Here is a 21,185-nt window from a genome sequence, read left to right on the forward strand (position 1 = left end):
AACCTCACCCTGGGTCTGTCCTTCCTCCTTTTAATTGAAGAGAAATGAGTGGGTGCTTTTGGGCTATGGATTTATTGTTCTGTGCTATGCAACTCTTACTCAGAAGAATCTTATTTTTCAAACACAACTCACGATGTTCTCTCAGCTGCATCATGTCACTTCATCACCTTGCCAAATTTCTGTAAAGTATAAATTATAAACATGTATTTTGCAATAGGCCAACTGATTTTAAACCCTAGCAATGGAAGTCCATACATATTTAGTCAAATATGCCCTGGGGCTGCAGCTGAGTATTATTTTATAAAATAACAGATACGACAGATCCACTATGATGATCAAAATCTCATTATACTTTTTCCAAGTTTCCCCTCTCACTCTTGAGTTAGTATGCAAGTATGTAAGTAAAGTGGGCCACAGTGGCTGATGTTCAGCGATTTAAAAAAGCATAAATATGAAAGAATAGCAAAAACCCACAAAAGTTTGACTAATGCAAAAAAAAAAAAAAGTTTGACTAATGCAAATACCTGTACACAATTTAAGAGTATTCAAAATGTTCCTGGCACAAACTGTTAGCAATAGACAGCCTTGGATTATCTACTGACTGTTGATCGTCATGTGTATTGTGTAGACTAAACACTGCCCTGTAAGACATTTTTCTTTGGAAGGCATGTTTTGTCTATTTATCTTCTGTAGTGGGTATTTCTGCTTCCTTATTAAAAAAATACTTAGGGGTGCCTGGCTGGCTCAGTCAGGAGAGCATGAGATTCTTGATCTTGGGGTTCTAAGTTTGAGCCCCATGTTGGGTATTTATAGATCACTTAAAAATAAAATCTTAAGAAAAAAATAATTCTCTTTGGGCATCCATCCACTTAAAAAATAATTAGAAATCTGACAACTTAAAAGGATTGGCTCCAACAAGTCAAATAAATATAATGTTCACAACCAAGAAAATAATGTTCTTAAAAAGGATTTTAAAAATATATAAACGTCTGTACATATCTGATGGAAGCAAAATATGGGAGTTAATAAGGAGTTAAGTCACACACATCACTATCTATTAAATATATCAATTCCCAGTGATCTATTATAATAGAATCTTAAAGAAAAGGGGCAATTTGTGAATAGTTTATAGAGGCAAAATGAGATATTTGTTTTTCCTTTCCTTTCCTTTCCTTGTAATGGAATGGTTAAGGTGAACAGCTTGAAAGAGAAACAAAATGCCTAGAAAATCCAGAAACATTATTATAAACTTTTGAAAAGATTATCCACCAAGGTTTAAACTAAACCTAGCTAAACAAATTCTAACCACTTTACTTGTCCTGACTCAATTATTCCTGACAACAACCCTATGAGGTAGAAATTAGGACTACCTCTGCATTACAGATCAGGAAACAGACACAGAGATACTAATTTGTCCAAAGTAACACCGTTTAGCAACTACTGGAACTTGGGCAGCCTGGCTGGCCACGGAGTCTACCTTCAACCAACACGTTTTACTACCAGTAAGGCACAATTAGATTGGGCTTGGGTTTTTCCAGCGTGAAAGTTCATGGAGGGAATGGTCCAAAGGGTGTGGCACAATGAGCATGGCAGATGAAAGGCTCAGAGTTTTTCCTTTTTGCAGCAAAAATGGTTGTCAGGGGTAAGAGATATATACAGCCTGCTATATGTTGCTGAAAAAAAGGATACTGGAAGGAAAGGAAAAGATATTCGCAGACTGGAAAAGCCAGGAAGAAGAACTGCTTCCCCGCCTTGCGTGGAATTCTGGATTGCAAGGCTCCAGGATTGCCTGGCTACAGCACAACTGAGTTAGCAAGGGAAGGGAATGCAAGGAACCCCATGTACTTTGATCTTCCTGAAGCATTCGATACAGTGTCCCATGAAATCAGGATCACTAAATCAACTGAAACTTATGTGGCAACAAGAACCACACAGGAGTTAAGCAGACTAGAAAGAAAAACACTGGGTATCTCTACTAGTATGATGAAGCAAAGACCCACAAGGAACAGTGTTCAAAAGTAACTTAGAAATTACGCTGTATAACATTAATTTGGGAGGTAGAAAAGGGCAAATGAGGGCAAGCTGATCAAATCCGTTAAATTACCAGAGAGGTGAAGAAAAACAAATTCAGTTTCATTTTTGTGCTCCTTTAATTTTCTGGGAGGGGCTAGGACATCCAATGGAGGTGGACTAACCACTTCCAGACCTGAAAAGCCAAGACTGAGCTAAGTAAGCAACAGTAAATTGGATATGTTTAAAATTTTTGGACCTTAGGTCTGAACTTCAGAAAGCATGATCCCATTATTCTACACACCATCAGTAAAGTTCCATGAGAAATAATATTCATTTTGACAAGAAGACTTTGTTAGCAAAATTCAAAGAAACAAAGGGGCTCAAAGGCCGAATTTGGAGGTCTGATGAAAAAGTCAGTGGTGTATGTATAATCTGGCCCCACTACAAATATGCCACACAGGCAGAAGGTCATGAGAATGGTTTGCAAACACAAGGCAGGATAAAGAGCAGTGGAGAAGGAAGAGAGAAGAGAGCTAAAACTTGGGCTAACATTATTTTTTTAAGCATAAATTATAATTTCTAATTTCTTTAATGTTGAGAAATCACTTTTCCCTTGGTACAACTGTTTGCCTTCCCAGCAGAAATTATACTTTAAATGTCAGTAGTTGATTTAGAACTCAAGAAATGGGAGTAAGAGAGGTCTGTAACATTTTGAAAAAGTGGCTTAAGTTCAGGCTTGGTCCCAGGAAATGCACAAGGGAGCAGCATTTCGTTCAACTCCTAAGAGAGTAAACTGAACTGGAAGTGCTGAAACCACCCTGCCCCAGGCAGTGGACTCCAGAACTCATGCTCTGAGAAACTGTCGATGAACAGTCACCAAGGAAATCCTACATATTCCATTTCCTTCAAATAAAGAAAAAAAAAGGCAAGTTTAACACAAAGGCGTAAAGTTAAGAGCCACGTTACTACATTTTAGACCATGTTCTGAAATTGTCATTTAATATTTATAGAGCATATAGACAGATCTTCCTCAAGTATTGATTATTGGCCCCATCCCATGGTTTAAAAATTGTCCACACAGGAAAAAAAAAATTATCCACACAGGGCCTGGGTGGCTCAGTCGATTACACATATGCCTTCGGCTCGGGTCACAATCCCAGGGTGCTGGGACTGGGGTCACACATCAGGCTCCCGGCTCTATGGATGGGCAGCCTGCTTCTCCCTCTCCCTCTGCCTGCCACTCCCCTTGCTTGTGCATTCTCTCTCTCTCTCTCTCTCTCTCTCTCTCTCGTAAATAAAATCCTTATAAAAAATAAAAAACTAAAAACTAAAAAAAATTAAAATAGAAATTAGCGACATCATGACAAACCCACAATTAGGCTCTGCCCAGACCACTGGACCCAATGTCCTAATGCCCACAGGACCTGTTCCTTGATCTGACTGCATTCAGAAGCACCTGTAGGACCTTTTCAACACAATCATCCAGGCCAGGCCCCACCCTAGATCCATACCATCACAATCACTGCTGGGGGTGAGGGTGTTCATCAGTCCATTTAGGGAACTCCCAGGGGACCCTCAGGTGCAGCCTGACTAGGAACCTCTGCTGCAGATATTCTGATACTCTCTTCACTCCACCACCAGAATTGCTGAAGTCAGAGATCGGAGCAAATAACGTCTCTTCTCATGAACCTTTAGTGGAATAATCCTCCAAGGCAATGGAATGAAGTCCAAGTTCCCTAGCAGGACACTCTAGTGTAATTGTCCCAAACTGCTTCTTCCCACATCCCTCACAATCTGCACAGCACCAATCCCCAAACACATTATGTATTTCTTTTACGTCTCCACACTTTGCTGCCCCAGAGTCCCCTTGGTCTTCCTCCCTTTCTCTACCAGACACCATCTTTCACATCTTTTAAAGGCTCTGTTCAAATTACTTTTCTGAAATAGTTTTGTGTGTGTGACATCTTCGCTGACCTTTCCGGTCAAAAATCAGTCTCTCCTTCCTCTGAGCAAATGTCTAAAAATGTAGCTCATGTACGAGTTACCATACACTGCGTGAATTATCCTGAACTGTTCACATGCCAGTCTTCCCCGTGAAAGCAAGGGCATATGTAACTCATGTTTTACAGATCCAGGTTCAAAGTGTAGTTCTTCCAAGGTAGTGACTAGAGTTGTAATCCTTGGTAGGTTATTTAAACATACTGAGCCTCAATTTTGTGATCTCTGAAATGGGATAGCAACAAATGATACCCACCTTCCTGAACGAAATGAAGATAAAGCATGAAAAATGTTTGGCTCCATATGGACCCACCTAAAAATTCACCAAGATGACAGCTTATTATTTTTATTATTAATTTTTGTTTCCTCTGCTACTAGACTGGACTGCAGGACATGGTGCTCAAAAAGCATTTGCTTTCACTCAAAAAGAAAAAAAAAATAAGCACTGGCTCTCAAACGAATAAGCAGTGATTTCTTAATGCCCCTTTCTCCTTACCCAATTTTGTTCTGTTATGAAGGGTATTTCATAATATTTCTATTGATAAGTCATCTCTTACTCCCTTTTCTTTCCTTCAAACATCATTGTACAAGATTCTAACGAACAAGCCCTGTCAGTGTCCCTCCTACCCCAGCTTGACTTTTCGCTTTGAACTACAGTAACTGCCTGCAGCCACAGTGTCGCTGCCCAGAGAATCGCCTGCTTCACTCGGACAACAAACAGCACTTTGTAGGCAGACTGGAGGCGAGCCCAAGTAGGAGGGGGGAAGGCCAAGGAAGAGGAGCTTGGGCCAGAAACGGAGCTGACACCCACACGATCGTCCATACTATAACACAGGTAGGGAGCGAACAGGAAAGGAAAGAAGTTCAAATCAACACAAACCTTCCCAAGTGCTCCCAAGCCTCCACCTCACCGCTCACCCATGGACAATGACTTCCACGATTCACAAAGGACACGCTGGTCCCCTCACTGCCTAACACCCATGGCTCCTGTTGACGACAAATGACTGTCCTGTGTAATAGCACCTGATCTTCACCAAACCAGGCATGGTGCTGTTAGTATCCTCTCCATCCTTCCCATGGGGATGAAACCCAATGAACTCCACCGTGAAGTAAATCCAAGGTCACACAGTCAGTAGAAGTAAGGGCCAACACCAGATCTCAAGTAGTCCTCAGGCTCCAGATCTATGGTCCTCCCCTGCCTTATATGAAGTGTGAAAAACTGTTTTCAGAATGTTCTCGGAAGCACTCCAAAGACTCTAGTTGTAAAGGTAAAGGTAAAATACTTTTTGTGCTCTTAAAAACAATTCTCGTGCCAAGAGTGAGGGCTGTCACAGCAGCAAGGCCCCAGTGGCAGCCCTGAGGATGATCTGGGCAGGATGCTAGCACGCTGTTCCAGGAAGATCTGCAGCTTTCTGTTTCTAGATGGAAACTGTTTCCTGACGACTCATTTGGTTTGGGGAGGAGTGATTGGGGATGGAACAACATTTTCACTCTCTTTTCAAATCCAATCTTGGGCCTGAGTTTAAAGCCGAGGTAATGTGAGAAGCAAAAGAGTTTCTCTCTCTTTTTTCTTAAGATTTTATTTATTTATTCATGAGAAACACACAGAGAGAGAGAGAGAGAGAGGCACAGAGAGAGAGACATAGAGGGAGAAGCAGGCTCCCTGCAGGGAGCCCAATACGGGACTCGATCCCAGGACCTTGGGATGACACCCTGAGCCGAAGGAAGATGCTCAACCCTGAGCTACCCAGGTGCCCCAGCAAAAGTTTCTAAAGCAAATCTGTGAAAGAATGCAAGAGGCAATAATGCAGTCCTCGAAAGCACCGATCCTAAAGCCACGAGGGCCTGGGTTCTCATCACTGCTCTGTCACTGCCAGTGCCTGGCCCTGAGTCCCTCAACTGCTCGCAGTCATGGGGAGGTGCAGCCAGTGTCCTGGGCTACATGGGGCAGCGGGAAGGGGGGGGGCGTTGTGAGGAGCAAATGAGCTCCTCCATGCAAAGGGCCCCAAACAGTGACAGTCGCATGTGAGTACTACATAAATGTTTCCTAGTATTATTTCCAGGATAGAATCGGTCTCTAAGATTGTGTTCTTTTTAAAGTGTATTTTATACGAAGGTTCAAGGAGACTTCTTGTACAATTTGCTAATCCCCCAAACCAGCACAAAGAGTATTTATAAATTTCACTTCCTGATAGAATCTTCCAGGATTTCCATCTGTGAACTAGAGACCCTGGAAGAACAAACTGTGGAATCTGAAGAATTCTTCCCAGCCATAGTGCAAGGAAACCTGCACCCATTCTCTCAATACCACAGACTGGCTTCCATAATGAGAAGAAAAAAAAAAAAAAGAAAAAAAAAAAGACCTTCATTGCATTAAACTAACTAATGCAGGGTGGAAGGGCGGGGGGTACCTTTTTAAATGCGTTTTTTATTCTGAAGGCAACCAAAGTGCTAAAAATCTAAAGTCAGGCCAGCTGAGAAGGACACAGTTCAGCTCACACAGGGATGACAGTCCTAGGGACTGGAATAAAACCTGCTGATGAATCAAAAGATTTCTTTCCCAGAAAAAGCTGAAATTCCAGGAACAATGTGCGATACTTGGGATATTAAGAGAACAATGCTCTTAAAGATCCGCTGTCCAGCCAGGAGTCCAGGCTGGGCTCAGCTGGAGGTTGCTCGGTCCCACCTCTCCTGGGGCAGAGCATCTCCCAGGGAGCGGATGGCAGGCTCTGCTTGGGAGCTGGGACAGGCAGATGCTGTCGCCTGCCGCTGCCTTCACCCAAAGGGGCTGGGGGGGGGGGGGAGTTGCTCCAAGTCGAGCGAGCAGCCAGCCTCCCCGGCAGGGTGGAGGCATGGGGAGCTGGGGGCTGCCGGCGACCCCCTGGGCCACGCTGCCCTTTGCCCTCCAACAGCGCCAGCTCTCCCGGCTGCCGCTGCTCCGGCTCCAGGGCTCCTGCTCCAGGCCCAGCCGTCTCTGTCCTTCCCACTCCAACTTGCCTGCGAAGCCACAACACAGGCGCACACGCTGGGAGGGGCAAGGTCCTGGCACTCGGAGATGCCACGCTGCTCCTAAATGTTTATCGGGTCATAGTTTTCCCTTTCTCCTGTAAGGACTCTTCTCTAGGATTCCCAAATCGATTTTAAGATCTAAATAAATGCTCCTCTTCCCCTATCCTGGGGGTGGGGGGGGGTGGGGGTAGATGATCTCTTTCTTCACCTCCAAATGGCCTTACCCCTCATTCTCTACCCCTGGGCCACCTGCCCCCCTCTACCCCGAGACCCGTGTCATCTTCACCTGGCCACTTAATTCACAAACTACATAGTTCTCCCTGAATCACTACTCCTCAAGCAAGACAACCCTTCAAATGCATTCACTCCAGATACAACATAACACATTTAAAGGGCAGAAACTGTTACTTTACCATCATGGGGTTTTGAGGGTTTTGTTGTTGTTGATTTTCTGCTTTGGGGTGGGGGGCACAAAACCATGAAATCAAGTTTTGGGTTGTTTCCCACTTCAACTCATTTGTCAAAGTGTATCGTACTTTTGTTCTGTTTATCCGGCCACTAAGGCCATCTATCTCTAAGGGCCTAGGCATGCAGGCTGTATCCAGCCCACAAAGCCATTTTGTTTGGTCTACAGGAAGTACTTATTTAAAATGTTGAGTTAGCCAATCTTTTAAAATCAGGAGATTTTAAAGTAATAATCCAGATTTCTGGCTTACAGTGAAAAATCAGAAGATCTGGCAAGACTTGCCCACATTCCCATATGGCAACAATTGGCTGCTGAACAGATCAAGCTAAACAGCCCCTTTTGACAGACCTGCATTTTCTGGTTCAGCCCAGATCCATCCCACTCCCTCCTGATCACCCCACCCTGAGGCTAAGGACCTGCTGCCACAAATCATCTTCCGGGAGGCTGGCTTCAGGCAGCGCTTGACATTTGCTTGAGACCCCAAGGCAGAGTGGGCCTCCAACTTTATCACTCACTCCCTCTAGTTCCTGCAAAAGCTACAATTACAGACTTTCAGTTTTGTACACAATTTGCCACCTACAAATAATTTATAAGAATTAAGAGAAAAGGAAAATGTATGATAATAGAAAGATACCTGAAAAGAACCAGGTTAAAGAGAGAGAAAAGTGTCCCTCCCTCTGCCTTTCCCTCCCTCTCTGTATGCATGTGCATGGGATGGGGGTGCATCCATGCAAGCTGTTAACACTGCAGACCATCTCCTAAATTATCCTCTGTTATTGGCTGAATGTTAGTATGAAAAATAAAACCATTAAAGTAGAAATTCTAACAGAATGAATTCACTCAAATGATCATCCTTGAGGGGAATAAATCTACAAATAGAGTATAAATAGGTGATCCAGATACACGGATATCGATTGACTCACTGTTTATTTACAGGATATGGATAGGATTATTTATTGCATATGTTTGCTTATAGCATTTATTCAGCAAGCACCTGGATGTAACACCATACAAACCTGAGCTACATCTGTGTGTATTTGTGTGTGGCAGTCACTGTAAGGTCACCTCTCCTGAGGAGGAGGGTGCTTAATGTATACTACTACAAGTGGCACTCCATCGCCAACAGAGAAGTCACCAAAGCAAGTGATTTTAAAATATCCTCTCAAATATAGGACAAACTTACACTCCAGTGGTGTTATTTTGGATGGTATTTTCTAAAACTCTGTGCGCCGGCAAGAACACTGGCCTGGAAGCCAGAAGACCCAGGTGCCATGACCAGCTCTCCTCTTCACAGCTTGTGTTCCCACAGTTCAGATCTGATCCTTGAACGAGGAGCATGACCCAGACAAGCTGTAAGGTCCCTTTACACCTCAAAACTCCATTCTCTTTTTTGTCTTTTTGGCAAGAATATTAATAGGCATTATAAAATGAATACAAAGAAATACAAGAGAAATGAGAACAGTGGATAAGAGAATGGCTTTGAAATAACAAGAGTAGTTTCAAATTCTACCTCCACCACCCCTGGGGTTTTTTTTTTGGGGGGGGGTGTTTTTTATTTGTTTTATTTATTTATTTATTTATTTATTTATTTATTTATTTATTGCAAATCACATAACCTCTCAAGCCTCATGACCTCATCTGCAAGGTGGGAGTAGCTAAAAAATTAGCTATATCTGATAATAAATAAATTGATTTTAAAAGCCTATTCAGTAGGGTAGCATCACAGAGACGATTCTCCAAAGAATTTTGATTTTCCAATACTTCTTAGAACTGAGCTTGGAACAATCAGTGATGAGAATTTTGACTGATGGTACTTCATATAAACTGTGATGGGCATGAATCTGTCCTGTCTCCCTTGCATGAGATCTGGAAAGGCAGCTCTCTGGGGATCAATGTCCTTCTGAGAGAAGGGCTGTCTTGCACTTCCTTTCTTCTCCCTGCTTTGTAGAATTCATTGCAGTGATGGTGATCTGTTGACGCTGAGATTTAGCAATGGAATTTATGGGTTGCTGGGGAAGTGAAGCCTTCTCTGGCAATGTTCCTAACTATTACCAGTAAGCAGAAGAGGAAAGTAAAAAGGGTTTTAAGAAATGTTCATAATGGAATCTAACATTGACATTTGTGAACCTTCCCCAGCAGCAGGTGTCCACAGGAGGATACGGACATCTTGAAAACCTCAGAGCAGTAGTAATACCCAGACTTGATGTCAAACTAGTACAATTTGAAAGGAAGAGTGTCATAAAACTGTCAGGGCTTAGGTGACCAAGAAATGACCCGAAAAACCAAACCATTACCATCCTTCACGAGATTTAAAAAAAAAAAAAAAAAAAAAGAACACCTCAAAATAGAAAGAACTCAAGATTTTTTTTTTAAAAAAAGGCCTTTTAAACTGAATAAACTCAGCATTAAAAATCAAAACCAAAAAGCCTGCTGCACTGCCTGCCTTCTTTTCTTTCCCCTGAGGCTGGAGCCACCATCACCACGGACCCCCTCTGGAAAACAACTGCTCAGGAATGGACTTCCAGTTGGCCCCATCATGCCATCAAGCCCAGGACCCAACACCTCATGGAGGCACCAGGGGCCATACCGTGAACCATCCAGTGCCTTGGTCATCACCTTCCAAGGATACAGATGTATCCTTAAAGCCCCTTGTTTGTCTTAGTAACAAATTGTGAGCCTGTCAGCCAGGAATGTTTCAAAACCTTTCGAGAGTATCCAGCCTTCGTGTACTGCCATGTAAGATAGAGTTCCCAGTCTCGGCTGTACATATGGGATCACTTGGGGGTGGGGAGAGCTCTTTTCAAAATGAAACTCCACTCCCAGAGATTTTGATTCAATACATAGGGCTCAAGTAACTTTGAAATATTCCCCAGACTGACTCAGATGATAGCCAGGGTTGAGAAAAGCTGGTGCCATGTATTTTTGCCTTCATCCTGAATTTATGTATTGCAAAGCTTTAAGGTATACCTCTTCAGGCATTCCTGCAGGGGACAAACGTGGATGGAGGGCCTGCCCCAGAGGCGGCACTGGACAATCAGCAGAGACCAAGACAGATACCTCCCTGCCCTCACCGCACTAACAGAGTCCTGGAGCAGGAGACAAGGAAGCTGGCAACTGAAGTACCACATTGAGGCCTCCTGGGATTAGGTGAACATTCCAGGTTCCTCTTTCCTTATCCTAGGGGTTTCACAGGCTTCAATAACATCTCCCAGTCTTCTTTCCAGATACTAAAAATCCCAATATTTTTTTATCAGAAAAACAGATGGGCAAGGCACTGTCCTGGTGGAGCTTCCATTCTAGCAGGAATGTCTACATCTTCTAGGTACCGTTACATTGGTTGTTCCCGCTCCAGTGCCTTTCCTAAAGCCAAGTGCCCAAGCTTTGAACAAAGCACAATGGAAACTCAAATAAGACTGTCTTCTGTTTTGTTTCTAAAATCTTTTTTTTTCCAAAATCTTTTTGATGGAGCTTAGCATTTCCTGTCTTTTTTAATCTCCGCGAGCAAGCTGGGACAACACTGTGAAAGTGTTTTCGAAGTCTTTTCCTGGGTTTTGCCACCAAAACATTATCTGACCTCACAGTGCCCACAGAGAAACTCACCTGCAAATCTTCTGATGACTCACATACCCTAATACGGTTTCCCTGGAGTAAATCCCCATTGGTTAGTTATTTCATAATTCAGAAGAGCTTGCTGTCAACTGTAAACCTAGAAATTCCACTGTGTGCTCCTTCTTTTGGATCAATTATGTAAATAAGGCCTGAGGGACCCACTGTTTACACACCTCCAAGCAGAGGAGAAATCTTTTTATCCTTAGCCTTTATTTGTGGTCTTTAAGGCAGGTAAATTCTAGTGCCTGCTATGTCACTTCACGGGTAAGCTATAGCTGGTCACAGCACCACCCGGGCCTCGATTTTCTCATCTCTAAAATTCGAGTGTTGATACCTTCCATCTATAAAATTCTACATTTCTACTCAATTGGCACATCACATCCCTAATTCCAAGGGGACTTCAAGTTTGATATAGCCCTTGAAAGTACAAAAGGACAGTATCTAAGGGTTTTCAAATATTTTCCCTCTAAAGAAATCTCCTACACCTTCACAAAACATCCCTTCTTCTCTCCGGAATATCCCTCATCTCCGAGGACAGGAACAAGGTTCCCATGTGGACCAGAACGGAAGGGAGAGCAAACAGACTGACCATCTGGACAGACAACATACCAGCAGGGGATCGGGGCACAAGGGACATTCATTACAAACAGGCTGCACACATTTGCTATGAGATCTGGAATTCTGTTCTAGCACTCTCAACGACTTTGGATGGCCACCACTTCAACCAAGTAATTTATTTAAATCTAGTTTGTTGGATAGATCTAGAACATTTAGAGAACTGCCTGCTTCAAAAGACATCTGAGCATGGTGATTTCCTGATGTCATTTCAGAGATGACTTGTGAAATCTGGTAAGTATGAAATTACACTGATGACAGGCTAAACCCCAGTTCTGGGGAAAAGGCCTGTTTCTAAGCTCCAATCCTCTCTCCTTCCCCAAATGTAAAGCTGTCACTAATGAAAAATTTGGAGTGTACTAATAAAAAGAAAAGGAAAAAAAAGCTTAGCCTGAGTGGGAACCAAGTTCATACGTGTTTTTTCAGTATCAGTTATTCTATTTACTTCTTTACAAATTTCAAAAGCAACTCTGATCTGGCAAGCTTCAGATTTGCACAGAACATTAGAAATTCTCTTCCAGATGTCTGAACAGAATTACAACGACCCCAGAGGATGGAGTACAGATTTCAGAAGCTTGCAACAGACTCAAATAATTTCAAAAGGGCATTTCAGGTGCAAACATTTGCAAAAACTAAATGCAATGTAGTCTGACCACAAACACAGATTTCTCAGAAGCCCCTAAACTAAAGGTCAATCAACCCCTGGAATTCACCTTCATCACTCAGCACCCCAGCTCTGGAATAGGACTAACAGTGCCAAACCACTGAGTTGCATGTAGTATTAATACAAGTGGCTACAAAGCTTTTGGTAAAGTCATCCTGTACTCCTCTCTCATAGGATTGGAAGGCAGAAGCAAGATTTTAAAATCTAAAAAATACTGGGATGCCTGGGTGGCTCAGTGGTTGAGCATCGCAGGTCCTAGGTCGAGTCCCACATCGGGCTTCCCACGAGGAGCCTGCTTCTCCCTCTATCTCTCTGTGTCTCTCATGAATAAACAAATAAAATCCTTTAAAAAAAAAAAAACAACCTAAAAAATCTGAAGACTGGACCAAAATAAATAGGATAGTCTGAAGAGGGACAAAAACAAACAACTTCCATTCATTTTCTCTTTTTCACACACACACACACACACACACACACACACACCTGCCAGATGAATATAAGGATGCAGCAGCTCATACAACAAATATCTAGATGTCCTGACTGTTTAACTGGATGGAACCTATACATAAATCTTTGCTAGCTAGGCACTGCTTTTTTTTAAGGCAGTTTTGTAAGTTTAATTCACAGTAAATAGAGGCTTATGCCTTGGTTTCAGGAAACAGGTGTCCCACTGTACTCTTTGTTGGACAGAACACATTTCAATCATCATATTCAATTCCAGACACTGTTACTCTCTGTGAGAGACGCTGACAAACTAAAAACATCTAGAAACCATGTCCCATGCAGGATTATGAAAAGAAGTGGACTCTTTTGCACTGAGAAGAGGGGAGGGAGACATCATACTGTCTTTGCAAATGCAAAGGGCCGTCCTGTGAATGTGGGAAGTTCTAGAGGAACAGAATCAATGAACAACGTTGCCAGGAGGCAGTCTTGAGCACTAATAATAATCATACACCTAGTCCAAAGATACAATGGCATGTCTTCCTGAGTACAGAGTTCCCTGCTCCCGGGGGTGTTTAAATAGAGGCTGTCTAGCAAGTCTAAGAATTTACTAAAGAAGTTAGACGAGGCTCTCTCTAAAATTCCAATTTTGATTCTGTGATTCCTCATCTACCTAATATTATACTGCCCTGCTAGCTCATCTGCCATGATCTCTCAAAAATGCCCTTTCCTTCTGATTAGGTTTTGCCCAGATCCTCATCACTTCAGGCCTGAGCAGAACAGAAGTCTCCTACCTAGATTGGCTTCCCCACCTTGAATCCCTCCTCACATGTCAAGAACCACCTCCTTCAAGGCCTATTTGGAGATGTGACTTCACTTCATAGTGACCTTTATGTTTACTGTCTAGAGCAGGGTTTCTCCAGCCTGGCACTACTGACATTTTTGCCAGGATAATCCTTTGTTGTGGGGGCTGTCCGGGGCATTGCAGGATGGATGTTCGGCAGGATCCCTGGTCTCTATCCACTACATGTCCGTAGCACCTGCCTCCCAGCTATGACCCAAAAAAAAAAAAAAATTGTCTCCAGACATTGCCAAATGTTTGCTGGGAGGCAAAATTACCCCTTGTTGAGAGCTGCTCTTCTTGAGGCAAATGATTAACGCCGCTGACCTGTGGTTCAAGTTTTCCACTAACTAGATTCCCCCTACCTTCATCCGTCATGTTCTCTGCTCCGCCAGGCAAATCTATTTACTATCTTTGACTAGTGACAAAGCTCACTGCTTCCCCTAATACATGCCCCTTCCCTCTTTCCCAAAGCACACAACATTCTCATCTGGCTCCAAAATCCCTTTCCATTTCAGTATTCTTTGACCTTCTAGAAAAAGAGAACCCTTTGCTTTTGGTGGTGTCTTCCCCTATACTGTCTTACGTGCCCTCTATTTGTACAAGAATCCTCTCCTTCCTCGTTAAGGAACCACAGCACCCACTCTGGTTCTCTGCCTGCTGTTAGCACTCAATAAATAACTGTTTGGTGTTTCTTAAAATGTCAAACATCAGCTCCAATTGCACGTGAAAAATACATGAAATCCCTTACCAACTACCACTTCAAGAACATATGTGATCATGAGTACGTAGTTTCAACAAAACTTTGACTTCATACACAGTGTCAACCTATCTACACTACTGGAATTGAACCAAGTCTAACTTCCATGTCATACAGCTACCAGGACAATTTAGCTAATGGGACCAGACACACACATCAAAATTTTGTCAAATTAATCAAAAAAGCTCAGCACAATATAAAAGGTAAGAGGAAAAGGCCACGTTTTGACCAAGTTTTTAAAAATTCTGTAAGCCTCAGCAAGGAGGAAAAGATGCAGATATGGAGCCAAAATCCATATGGTTCACCTGCTGCATCGTACACCACTCAACATGGGAATGGAAGAGACTGGGCGACCGAGTCACTGAAGGACACTCTCCTCTTCCACCTGCTAATGTTCTAATCAACAAGTACAGTCACACACCCTCAATAAAAACGAGACAAATCTAAGATAAAATGTTCAAATATATAAGTAAGCCATTCCAACTCAAGATCTGGAATTTTTTTTTTTTTTTAGCTCCATGGATTACCTAATCATTTTATGGGAGGCTCCCTGCATAACCCACAGAGATCAAGCACTGCAGATCAACTTTGCTGGATCCCTATTTTAACTCATTTCAGGATCTTTCCTCTTGCTTTTGCATTTTCACAGGGCTTTAGTCACCTGTTGTAGAAGACAGGGGAAGAGACAACGCGATCCCTTCCTAGCTGACGGTAGGGGTTTGGTCAGTATTTGTGGACAGTAAAAAGAAACGTTGCCTCATAAGACCTCATTTACCTGGTTACGATGCAGGATTCTTCCCACAGGTCTGTAAAAAGCAGAGGTCCCAGAGGCTTTGGTGGGGAAGGTCTGAATCACTGTCATTCTTGGCACCTGGAAGTACCGGTGGTCTATGAGGTCAATGGCCCTCACCATTACCTGCAGACAGGAATTCCTTGTCCAGCCAGACACCCGGCGAGGTCCAGCACAGAACACAAAATAGGTGCTCAAAAAACACCGCCAGAATGGAACTGAATTACCAAAGCTAAGGAAAGTTTCCAGAAGTCCCCTCTCCCTGTACTCCTGTGTCTTTTAAAATATGTCCTCATCACTTTCTTTGCTCAACGAGAAATATTTTTCAAAGTCTGGGAAGAGGGCAGGAGGAAACCTGCAAAGCCAAGGGGGCCCTGGAGGAGCTCAGGTGGGCCCCACAGGTGGCCAGGACTCCGGAGTCTGGTCTCCATCGTTCCGCCTCCCTCTGGAGTGCTCGCTCCCTCTCACCCTCGCGTTTGCGCTTTCCTGATGCCCTACGACCCCCACCTTTTGCCACACGCCCCCCCCCACTGCGCCCCGGATGGGGCCGCAGATCCCCACGTCCTCCTCTACAGCGGGGACCTACCTCACCACCCTCGAACCTGCAGCAGCTCTTCTCCACTGGGCTGGCTTTTTAAGAAACACCGAACAAAACAAAACAAAAACAGCCCCCCTGAGACCAAAACTCTAATTTCTTTATCCCTAAAGGATACCCCAGATTAGGGGGGACGTTCGGAGGAAGGCCTCTGCCAAGCCTCCGATGAGCAGCATCGCCCCCAACGAAGCCCCCGGCGGCAGCGGCGCGGAGCCCCGTCCCCGAGCGCCCACGCCTCCCAGCAAGCTGGAAGCGGATTATACCGGTACCCAACCCGGAGACGGCGCGGCCCGGGTGCACCTGCGGGGGGCGGGGCGCGGGCCTCACTCCCCGCCCCACCGCCCGGCGCGGGAAGCGGGCGGCGGGCGGCGGGCGGCGTTTCTGGAGAAGTTAAAGGGCGCAGCTCCGGGCCGCGGGCCAGGGGGCCGGGCGCCGCGCACCCCGCCGGAGGCCTCCGCGGAGCCCACCCGGGCCCGCCCCCCGCCCCCCCCCGCCCGAGCCGCACGATGCTCGCGGGCGGGAGCCCCCCCTGCAGCCTCCGCTCGGGATGGGGGCGCGCCTCGGCCGCGGGCGGCCCCCCCGCTTGGCGCCCGGACCCCGGCCCCGGCCTCGGGGGGCGCGCACCCACCTGGGGGCGCAGCCGGGCAGCGGGGCCGCCGAGCCGCGGCTTAGGCCGAGGCGGGGGGCGGCGGCATCACCTGCGGCGGGCGGCGGCTGCACCGGGACGCGCCGGGGGGCGCGCGGCGCCCTGGGCCCTGCTCCCGAGGCCCCGCCCGCGGCTGCCACCTCGAAGCGCGGCGGAGGAGCCGGGGCACCCCGGGCGGCGGCAGCGGCAGCGGCGGCGGCGGGAGCAGCAGCACATGACTCTGTAACGGGGGGAATTAGACAAAGCGTAACATGGACTCCGGGCCCGTGCAGGCGCTGCGGCCCCGGGACCAACCGCAGCCAGCGAGCGCCGCGACTGGCTCGGCCGCAGCCAATGGGGCGGGCCCGGGCCTGCATGTGACGGCGGCCGCTCTCCCCGCCGCCCGGCCGCGCCCGCCGCGGGCCCGGCTCCCCGACGGGGCTGCGCGGCGGGGGGGCCGGGGGGGCCGGGGGGGCCGGGGGCGGGGGGCGGGGCCCGGCAGGTGCGCGCCCAGGCGGGGCCGCGCGTTCCCGGAGCGCACCTGCCCGGCGCCCCCGGAGCTCGGCGCGCGGCCGTCGCCCTGCCCGGGTCCGTCCTTCCGACCGAAGCCCCGACATCCACGCGGAAGGAGAAATTCAGTGAAGTCGGGGGGGGGGGGGGGGGGGGGCCCGCGGCGAAAGTCGTGTGAGCGCTCGGACTCGGGGCGCGCACAACTTTCTCCTGCACCAACAGCTTCCCAGCCCCGTTTGTTCCGTCCCTGCTCCGAGAGATGCAGCGGGGAGGCAGCTCGTGTTTTTTTATGTGTTTTTTTTTTTAAGATTTTATTTATTTATTCATGAGACGCAGAGAGAGAGAGAGAGAGGCAGAGACACAGGCAGAGGGAGAAGCAGGCTCCATGCAGGGAGCCCGACGCGGGATTCGATCCCGGGTCTCCAGGATCACGCCCCGGGCTGAAAGCAGGTGCCAAACCCCTGAGCCACCCAGGGATCCCCGCAGCCCGTGTTGTAACCCGAGTCTACTCGTTGTTGCCACAACTGTCTTGTGTCTGCAGCAGATGGATGAAAGGTGGCCCTCTGCTAAGAGGGGTTTTCCTTTTTTTTTTTTTTTTTTTTAAGATTTCATTTATTTATTCATGAGACACGGAGAGCGACAGAGACACAGGCAGAGGCAGAAGCAGGCTCCACGCAGGGAGCCCGATGTGGGACTCGATCCCGGGTCTCCAGGATCACGCCCTGGGCTGAAGGCGGCGCTAAACCGCTGAGCCACCCGGGCTGCCCTGAGAGGTGTTTTCCAACCTGATAGTTGTCCCTCTTGTTTTTGTTGTAAGATCGAAATGTATTTCCCGTCTTTCTCGCGGGTGGGGAGAAGCCGGGATAAAGAAGGAAAGCCTGGAGGGACGTTTGGAATTGTTGGCTTATAGTCAAACAAATGGTTCCAGCCCCCCAATACTTCAATATCTCCTTTTATCCAAATCCACCCTTTTCTGTGAACAACGGGGAGTCTCATCTCTATCAGGATCTCTCTGTGTCAGCGAACATTCAATCAACATTTACTCAGTGTTCAAATGTTCTCTGTTAAACGTGCTGCACAAAATGTGACAGCCGCTCAAGAAACTGTGTGCCCAGATATAGCAAGGCCTTAGAAAAGAAGGGTTTTCAAGGGTTTCAGGAAAGGCTTCAGAGAGAAGAGGATGATAGAACTGACCCCTGGCAGAGTGAGCCCTTGTTGCTCAGGTACTGGAAGGGAAGAAGAACAGCCCTGGCAGGGAGGAGGAGTATGAACACAGGTTCAGAACTCACTCAAGGAACCATTCTAGACTAGTTACAACATGACTCTAGATTTTGAGCCCTTCTGACCTCTTGCTTTTCTCACTTACCTTGCCCTGTCCCTCACATGCCAGCAGCGTCTCCTCTTCTACACACCCAGCCAAGAAGGAGGTGTGTGGGCACGGGCTGTGTGGCAAGTGATTTAATCACAGTACCAGATTTGCTCATCTGGGAGGTTAGAGCAGGTTTTAAACTGTTAACATCTAGTGGTGTAATATTTTGATTGAAAACACCCCACTATTATAACTAATCTGGAACATTTTACTGTTTGTAAAAACACTTTGTTCCGTGTTTTGATCTTCCCTGGACTTTAAACTATGATTCTAGATCTGAGACAAATATGATTTCAAGATTGGTATGACTTGAGGGGAAAAAAGTAAAAACAGTCAGAAAATAGTCAAATGTGGAGAAACAGGTATCCACATGGACTATACATGTGAGTACAAATTGAGTAAATCCCTTTGGAAGACAGTTTGGCAATTTTGGAAACTTTGGGGAAAAAGCACAGACTTGTGTTCTCTTTAACCAGGTAATTCCACATCTAGGACTTTATACCTCAGGCTTACATATGCAAATATTAATGTATTTCTGAAGAATCTACAAATGTATAAAGACATATACAGGTACGTTCACTGCAGCATTGTTTGTAATAATGAAGACATGTAAGGTGTACAAGTCTCATCAGAATCCCAGTAGGAAGTTCTTCGAGCACTGCTAGATCTGTAGAAGGAAACTGTAAGTGGCCACTAATAAAAATAAGATAAATCTATTTGTACATAGAAGAATGTCCAAAATCTGTAAGTGAAAAAAAGCCAACTGCAGAACGATTTAGGTAGCAGGATCCCATCTTTATTTGCATCTATTTGTCTCAAAACATACAAGTTATTACACATATGCTTAGAGGAAATCTAGAAGTATCCATAACAAGCAATTAACAGTGGTTATCTCTGGATGTGGGATCACTATTGCCATTCACTTTCTGTTACAGAGTTGTGTACGTTTGCATTGTTTTCATGTTGAGCACATATTGCCTTGATAACAAGAAAAATAAAACATTTTTAAAGGTGAAATTGGTAAGAGCTCTACTACCAATGACAAATAATGAAAGATCACTCTGATGGTCCAGGATATCAAAAGTTGTCAAAAGTTTCCTTATACCCTAAGGAAAACAGATAGAAAGGAGGCACAGTAGAGGACAATAACTGATTTGACACTGGATTCAAAATTAAGGAATGTGACAGGGAATCTGAGGCTACTCCAGATATGTCTACACGAATAAGGCTTCAAGGACGTTCTGTTCAACAAAACCTTACAGAGCACTTGCTATCCTTTGCTGAGCTGGTATGGTCAGGAATCAGCAACTATTCCAGCACATGGTAAATCTGTATCACACTAATAATAACAACCAGTGCAGTGCTGATGACAGGCCAGGCACTGCTCTAAGTACCTTACATATGTTCCCTTTGAGTCCTCACAGCAACCCTAGGAGATAGATACTATTCCTATCCTCATTTTTTAAGACTGGAGACAGAGGCCTGAAGGGGTTATGTAATTAGCTCAAGTTCACACAGCCTCTAAGTGGCTCTAGAGGTAAGTAAGCACTTAAAATACTATCTAAAAGGACCCTTTAAGATAAAGGCCAATATATGTGCATCTCCTTTTAGCAAGTCTTGCAATTCTAGGTTGATTTGTGTTCGCCTAAACTATAGCACTTGGCATGCCCTGAGGCACTGAGTAATAGTGAATGAATGAGTGAATAATTGACTTTCCTATAGAGAAGAATCTGAGCTCCTTGGAGGAGCGATTTTGCATTGTTCCTTTTTTTTGATCACCTGCTAGAGTGCCCAACATGTGGTAAGCAATATGAATTTCAATAATCTGTAAACATGTTTTTGAAATGTTGTGTGGAAATCAAGCTTTATAAATTGATCCCAAGTACACTGCGCCAGCCTATGAATAATATCATGATGAATTCCTTGTTAGAGTGAAGAATAGCCTGGGGGAACAGGGCTAAGTCTGGATACACCTGCACAACCATACATAAATAAATACAGACTGGTAAGTGGCAGTCATGCTGAAGAGCTGAAGGGCTACAAAATTTTAAGTTATTTGAGCCTCTTTGTCTCTCCTCTCTCAGTTTCTGAAATGGGGAGAACGATACATATCTCAAGCTATCGTGAGGCCAAGGACTGACATATGGGAAAGGCTTAGCTAAGTGCCTAGAACATAGGCATTGCTTCAGTAATGTTACCTATTATAAGTGTGTCCATGTAGCATAAATGTGACCTGAATTTTTTTAAGATTTATTTATTTTAGAGAGAGAATGGCAACAGGGAGAGGGGCAGAGGGAGAGGGAAAAGCAGACTCCAAGCTGAGCGTGGAGTTGGATGCCGGCAGATTCCAGGACCCTGAGATCATGACCTGAGTTGAAATCAAGAATCAGACACAACTGACTGAGCCACCCAGGCATCCCCTGCTTTCCTAATCTATTGTGAACCTATAAACTCTATAGCTAACATAATAGGCAACACCTGGGAGTTCACGTCCATTTCATGCTTGAATCTGTAGAGTAGGGACTCAGTCAAAGTAAATGGAAACCCAATGGTCTCCTCTTTCTTCTCCTGTCCTACCTTCCCACTTTCCTCTTCACTGCACTTCTTAGACTTATTTAAACTCTCAGCCTGGGAGGTAGAAAGCAAATTGTCATCTTTCTTCACAGCTGAGAAGATTGAAATGCTGGAGATTAGATTAGAAACGAGCAAGCAGGTGGAGGGAAGAGAACAGTGTGGGGGAAATGGAACTGGGCGGGTATGCGGGGGTAACTCTCCATGAGTATTGACGTAACACGAGGTCCAAAGAGGAAGGGAAATTGCCAGACTGCTATAATTAGAAATGATATGGTGAAATTGAAACTAGAAAAACTAAGGGTACAT

General features: G+C 45.4%; 1 protein-coding gene across 9 annotated transcripts in view; it reads right to left on the bottom strand.

Moving 5' to 3' along the window:
* Positions 1 to 16,591, bottom strand: part of LRRC8D (leucine rich repeat containing 8 VRAC subunit D) — a 113,256-nt gene extending 96,665 nt beyond the window's left edge. Inside the window, exons 1-2 of one of the 9 annotated variants that reach the window (XM_072754663.1) lie at positions 16,430 to 16,552; positions 15,192 to 15,287 (exon numbers count right to left, since the gene is read on the bottom strand). The gene's annotated coding sequence lies outside the window, so the exon portion shown is untranslated. Of the gene's footprint in view, positions 1 to 15,191; positions 15,425 to 15,792; positions 16,169 to 16,429 lie in introns of those variants that run through there. The other 8 variants (XM_026004843.2, XM_072754662.1, XM_072754665.1 and 5 more) reach the window with 8 other exon arrangements.
* Positions 16,592 to 21,185: the final 4,594 nt, after the last annotated feature.

The sequence above is a fragment of the Vulpes vulpes genome, chromosome 3 (assembly GCF_048418805.1).
Source record: "Vulpes vulpes isolate BD-2025 chromosome 3, VulVul3, whole genome shotgun sequence".
NCBI lineage: Eukaryota > Metazoa > Chordata > Mammalia > Carnivora > Canidae > Vulpes > Vulpes vulpes.